Below are 6,647 nucleotides of genomic sequence, written 5' to 3'. Positions count from 1 at the left end.
AACATTCCTCTCCCCCCACCACACTAGATAATTCAGATGCTAAATAAAGTCAATAGTGGCTTCTTTTTTTTTTTTTTAATATGTAGATTTGCCAGTCTGTGCATATGAAAGGAGATACATATGCCTTCTTCACTACTGGGAATGACACCCCTTATATGACACTGAAAAAATCCCAAATTGCTTCTCTACTCCTGCCTGAAAACATACTGACATCTGAAGATAAGTTATTGAACTTACTTTAAAAAAATGACAACGAAACATAGTGCTTAACCATTGCCTTCAAGGTGACAAAGTGCACAAAGCAGGAAGTGTATAAAGGACATTGGGGTACTTGATTCTGTAAATATGTACGGTGAAGGACCCATCTGTGTTAGTAATGTTATGTGAGATCCCTATAGAAAAGCAGCAATGTACCTCATTTTGAGATAACTACAGATGTTGCCTAATACCTTGTTTGATACAAAACTGAAGCCAGGAAAACCGGCAATACTTCGAGCTTTGTTGCCTGGGAAGGGAGAAGTTGGAGAGAATGCAAAATTCAGCTGACTCCCTAGAGAGAAAACCTTGTGTAAAAAATTAACATATCAAAGCTTTATGTATTCTTATTCTAGACAAACTGAATGCTGTTTCATCTGCATTACCACAAACAACCAGAGTTAATCAGAGGTATTAGAACAATAAATATCTGTAAGATTAATTAATTAGCAGGAAGAGAAGCAGGACTCACAGGCTGCTGTGAAGACACATTTGAATATAGCAGCCCCTCAGTCACTCACTCACTCTTCCTTGGAACTGGAGCATGTAGACATCCAAAGTTTAGTGAGAGCTATAAAAAAATGCATCCTTAAATTGAAGCTGAACTAACTCTTACCCAACCTGAGCAGACCCTTACAAACATGTTTTTTTAGTTATGTCTGAGGCACAAACTAGTGTTACATCTACTGTATCTAAATTTTTTGTTTTAATTAGTAACTGCATTACCATTTCTTTAAAATGAAGAATTTTGCCCTCTGTTTGCTAGAATGAAATTTGTTTCCATTCAGAGTTTGACTACTGCTTGAAGTAGGTTCAAAAGAAAAACATTCTACTTTTATGAAGGTGGAGTTTCTAAAGGCACTGTTGCAGATGCTGCCTTTGGGCATCTTGGGGTTTGGGGAGAGTGCTTTTTTGCAAGCTTCAGCATGCAGTTTTGGGGGCTGATGTCAAGTACCAGGTGAAACAGAAGGCCCCTCTTAGTGGCAGTTAGTACCCTTCTAGCAAGGAGTAGACAGTGGCAAAGCAACTTAAAACTGCAGGAATTAATTTGTTTGTCTCAGAAAGCCATTAAGGTAAGGGAAATTACTCAGTAATAACTGATGAATAATAGAAAAGACAGCTGAAAGGAGAAGAAACCGATGGTATGATAGCATAGAGACTTGTTCCAGATATAGGGGCAGAGTTGCAGCACAGCAGCTACCCAGAAGAGACCAATTAAGATGAAATGCGTGGGAGAAGCAGAAAAGGATTTACTATAAGCAATGTCTCATCCTCTAGTATTACTATGTTATCATTTACTATCCTGCACATCCTTGTCATATCTTAACCAAAACCAACATACAACAGCAAAAGCTAACAAAAAAAGCAAAAGCAAAAGCTAGATATAATGAAGATGGAGAAACTATAAATATTAAAAGCAACTAAATTTTCACATTAAGGCTTTACTTTTTAATCATTACCTGTACTCTGTCCTCAATTTCCTGCTACAGGCAATTTTGCTGTCTTTGGAGCAATAAGGGAAGATCTCCACTGATAGCAAGAGATCATGAATAAAGTTGCTTAGCCTGAACTGAGCGGCAGTAGGTAATATGACTTCTTCCCTGCTCTCAGTTTACTCCATAACATTGCCTATTTTCTCTGCTGTGCTGCAGGAAAACACATCAGAAGTGAATGCTTTATTCTCCCTATCCAAGCCCTCTGACCAGGAAGTGTCTAAGCTTGTTGACAGACATGTTTCTGCGAGGGTACGTTTAAATCATATAAAGTTAAGCCAGAACATAAACGAACACCAGAACTCAATTACTGCCAAGAATAAGTCATGCTTTGTGTACAGTTCAGGGATCAAGGAATGTGAAGTAAAGCAACAACTATTTCTGAATGGTCAAAAAGCAGTAATTGCAGCATAGTGATCTGCACAGGTTCCTCATGTGGTGTCCTGTTTAATTTTTCTTGCTAATGAGAGGCATTTCCTCATCTGAAGAGTCCAGTTTGTTGTCCCAGCTATAAAGAACTACTTAGAAACAGCCACACCTATGTGATGAGTGACAGCTCTGACCCCTTTATTAGATTCAACTCTTATTCATGCTAAATTTCCTTCTGTGCCTCCTCTTTTTCCTTCAGCTAATACAGAAGCAATGATGCTGCCAGGTTTCATTTTTACATCAGTATTCAACCATTTTCTTCCTTTTGAGCAAAGACTAGATACTGTCTTTAGCCTAGGTCTTTATTTAAACCTGGAGGCACAAAACGCAATGGGATAAACAAAGGGACAAGTTAATATTTACTTTCCACACCTAACACAACAGGGGTGGTGCATTTCTGATGTTGATTCTCAGTGATAATTTATCAAAAAGGTATAGAAGGCACAAAGCACACACTGCATCAAAAATAGTACTTCTGGAGATGCTGGTTTAGATTCTTAACCAGAAACCCACACAGTTCTTAAAACAACAAATGGTACATGCTACTGTATTCATTTGCAGGATTTTCTGCTACTTAATAGCTGTATAAAATAAAATATTTGTCTCCCAACTTTGTCCCTGCCAAGCACAGACATTATTTTGTAGGGGATGGCGAGCTGGACTGCATTTGTTCGAAGAGTGGCAAAGGCTCGTTTGGCTAACCATACTGAAATTATTCTGAGACTTATAGAACATCTATGTAACCATAGAGAAAATAGATTTCCGGACAGGCCAGAATGTGTTGTGAAGGAAGGCAGTGCTGACTCATGCAGACTGAATTATGGCAAATAATATTTTGCCAACTGCTGAGCAGACACAAGAGTTTTACTTGCAAAACCTAACTGCAGTGCAGGCAGGCAGAAACATTCAAGTACACATGAATTTCATAAGTTTCAAGTGCTGACAGTAACAGAGTAGTGGCATTAAGCAAGGTTATTTGTTGCAATTTGCAATCCTTATGCTGTAATTAGTAAATAATACCTTGGTAAACCAGAGCTGCAAGTTCATTTCAGATGCATTTGTTTCTCCATACTCATGTTTTAATGCAAGCCAAGAAGCCAGTGGAATCCCAATAGGCTGGTATCCCTACTGCATTTGCTCTAAATGCATTTTTTTCCAAAGCTTTCAGTTTTAGGTGCTAGAAACATGTCATTGGGTACGTGTTGTTAGGTTATGTGATAACAGCTCATGTGCATGCCAACGCCAACAGGGAGACAATGGTGGGGAAGAGCAAATAATACCCAGCCCAGCTACTCACCACAGGGGCCACCACCCCATCAAAGACTGGGGCCTTTCCCAGGGCTGTCCCAGCAGAGCCATCAGCCCCAGGGGCCAGGGGTGAAACTCATCAAGGTGAGTCTTGGGAGCAGCTCTCCGGGACTATGGGGGTTACTGCCTTGGGGGTGTGCTGCACTTTATAGGATGCAGGCGAAGAGCATTTTAGGATCACACAGGATTTACTATGGAACGTTTAGGGGAGGAACCAAAGGTGGGGAAAGAGAGATTTAGGTGATTTGGGGAGGAACAAGTGCGGGAAATAGAGGGGCCTTGGGGGATCATACGTTCAGGTGCCAGCAACTGGTGAGACTGGAATCCAGCAACCAGTGCCACTCTTAAGTAGTGTACCTCATAGTGTACCTCTTACCCAAATTTTGTGAGGTTCTTTGGAATTACAATTGCTTTTAAGGGTTGAATGATGTAACAATCAACTTTGAAATGAATCTTCTCAGATCTTTCAGAACATCTTGTGAGTTGCCGTGAAAAGGAAAGTTTTCCAGTTGAGAGATTTCTGGAAAGATGCAGGCATGCTATAGTGGAATTAAGTACTATGATAAAGACAGGAAAAACAGTACAAGAGAGTAAAGTAAATGTATGATTAATAACATAATTAATAAATCAGGGATTCGTTGGCAGGGCAAACAGATCACTCTGGTTTTAAGCTGGTTTATGGAAGTTTACACAAAAGCTCTGTTGATGAAACACGGAAGTTTCCCCTGACTGTGACTCTCGCTCGAGATATGCAATGCTGACAGTTTGAGGCGCTACTGCCCCCCTCTGCCTGACATTCTGCCGGATTTTTCCATGAGAGGTAACAGAAGCAAAGACAAACTCTTCCCCCAGCTGCTGCAAGTAACAACATTGTGCTGTACCTCCAATCAATGGCTTAAAGTTGTTGCATTCAGGGGGTTGGGCCTAGTTTTGCAGTCTTTCACCAAAACTGAGTTGACCTTTTAGATCTAGGGTTTTTCTGCACTTGAAAGTTATTTTTGAAGAGTGGTTAGTCTTTCAGAGCAAGTCACATTAAAGTTTAACAGAGTTCAAGCCAGAGCCGAAATCAATGGACTGCGAAAAGAGACCATAGTATCACTCATTAAAGCTTCGCCTGAATTTTCATGCAAGGTTTGTCTTGCTTTCATGCTGCTTCTTGCTTTGGTACGGGAAACCTACAACAATTTGCTGATCTACTGCAGAGTCACTAAAACTGCATCAGTTGTCTAATGAGTCTAATATTTCTGTCCAATAATCCTCACCTGTCTGTCTGTTGTCTTTAACCTTTAACTCTAAATAGTTTAAGGCAAATTATCTTTTTGTCCTATGTCAGCAATGTCAGGAAAGGGGCTTTTACTGCCTAATAAAAAAAAAAATCCATTGGCACTTGGCACTAGCAGTCCTTCCAAAGAGATACTATACTGCGTTGCTGCAGTCGAATTTGCTTTTCCTCTTCTGCACTGGGATCATCTTGATTGGATGTCACTGCCTAGATGAGCATCTTGGCACTTAGCGTGCATATTAACTGGAGTGACAGCTGCAAACATGGTAGTTTCAACCTGCTAGATATACCAAGTGTACAACAGTTGTGTCCCATGTTTCTGCCACACTGAAATCCTGGACCATTTTGTCTTCGAAGGACCCAACTCAGTCCTGCCTAAGTAGCACTCACTAGGCTGAGAGGATTTAAAATCAGATGAAAGAGAGGAAACTAACACAGTGTCACAGCAAAGGAAAGGAGCTTTGTCACTGTTATAAGGATGTCAGAATAACAATAGGTTCCTGGTAAAACTCACAAGATCTTTGTTTAGCATCATGAAGTCTTCATCAGTCCTGGAGTGGTAAACAAGAAACAAGTAACTTCATTGGCATTATTCCACGTCAATCAAACTCTGCATTGTCCAGGTTACAATGGAGAAACTTAGTATACCCCTGCATCTCCAGGCTATCCTCCTTGACTTCATCCCTCCATCAGAGAAACTACACAGGGAAAGCACATATAAATTCCACAGCGATTAAAGCAGCTTTGAATCAGACCTTGCAATAATAAGTCTGATATAGGCCCAAATTTAAGGCACAAATCCACAGAAAAGTTTAGTTCCAGTGCTTGCAGAACTACTTTATTTTCTCACCAGACCCCCAACCTTTTTCAGTGCGGAAGATGAATAATGCTTGCAAGATGAATGGTGCTTATTGAATTGTTACTTTAAAGTTTTTATAATCCTCATTATTCATTGTATAGCCTTGGGCTTTATTTAATACACACCATTCAGAACCACTACTTAGTAGAAATATATTTTAGTTATTTTTCTCTTGGGTTTTTATGTTGTTCTTACTGTCACGGGTGCTTCACAAATGCAGCTTTCTCTTCACAAGATTCCTGAGGCAAGTTAATATTAGTATCTTCATCTTACAAATGAAGGACAGAAAGGTGGAGCAATTTAAGCAAGAACATTTCAAACATCCGCTATTTTTGGTTATTTCTCGAGAGGCACAAAGGCCTTACTTGAAGGACTTGCTCTGTGTAGCTGTCATGGTTTCATTTGAAGCTGGATGTACTTTGTTTCCACATAGCCCACCACACATAGCTCAAGCCAGCACCGCAGAAATGAAAGCCTGGTACAAGCTACAGCACACCACTTCAATATGCAAAGCAATTTAAGTGATCGCTTGCCACCATCCCACCTTCCTTCTGTTCCCAGCCATATGTTCCCCTCCCCTCGCACCAGTGCTGGCACCTGCCCGACTCCTTCAGTGAGCTAAACCTAGAGAAAGGAATAAAAATGTGCAATTAGTTTTTGACAACAAGTTGCGGAATAAACTTCATATTCATAACAATGTATTATTATAAAGTATATTTATTATTAGTTTGTATTATTAATAATGCTGAAATAGCCATTTTATTTATAAATAATTATGTAATTATATATTCATGTTAATTTACATAACGTATAATAATTATAAAAAGGTTTATGTATGAATAGTCATTATCACTGGACATTATTTGCAATTTATCTTAAATTATTTATAAATTATCATAAATTTTACATGTAATAAAACAAAACCGGGTAAGTTTTTGACACCCTAGCACCAAGCAGGGGAAGCGCCCACCGCCGGCAGCCCCTGCCGCAAACAGGCCCACGGCCCTTCAAAGAAATTTCA

The sequence above is a fragment of the Haliaeetus albicilla genome, chromosome 18 (genome assembly GCF_947461875.1).
Source record: "Haliaeetus albicilla chromosome 18, bHalAlb1.1, whole genome shotgun sequence".
In the NCBI taxonomy this organism is placed as follows: domain Eukaryota; kingdom Metazoa; phylum Chordata; class Aves; order Accipitriformes; family Accipitridae; genus Haliaeetus; species Haliaeetus albicilla.
The sequence above is the reverse complement of the archived record's forward strand: the minus strand, read 5'-3'. Positions refer to the sequence as shown.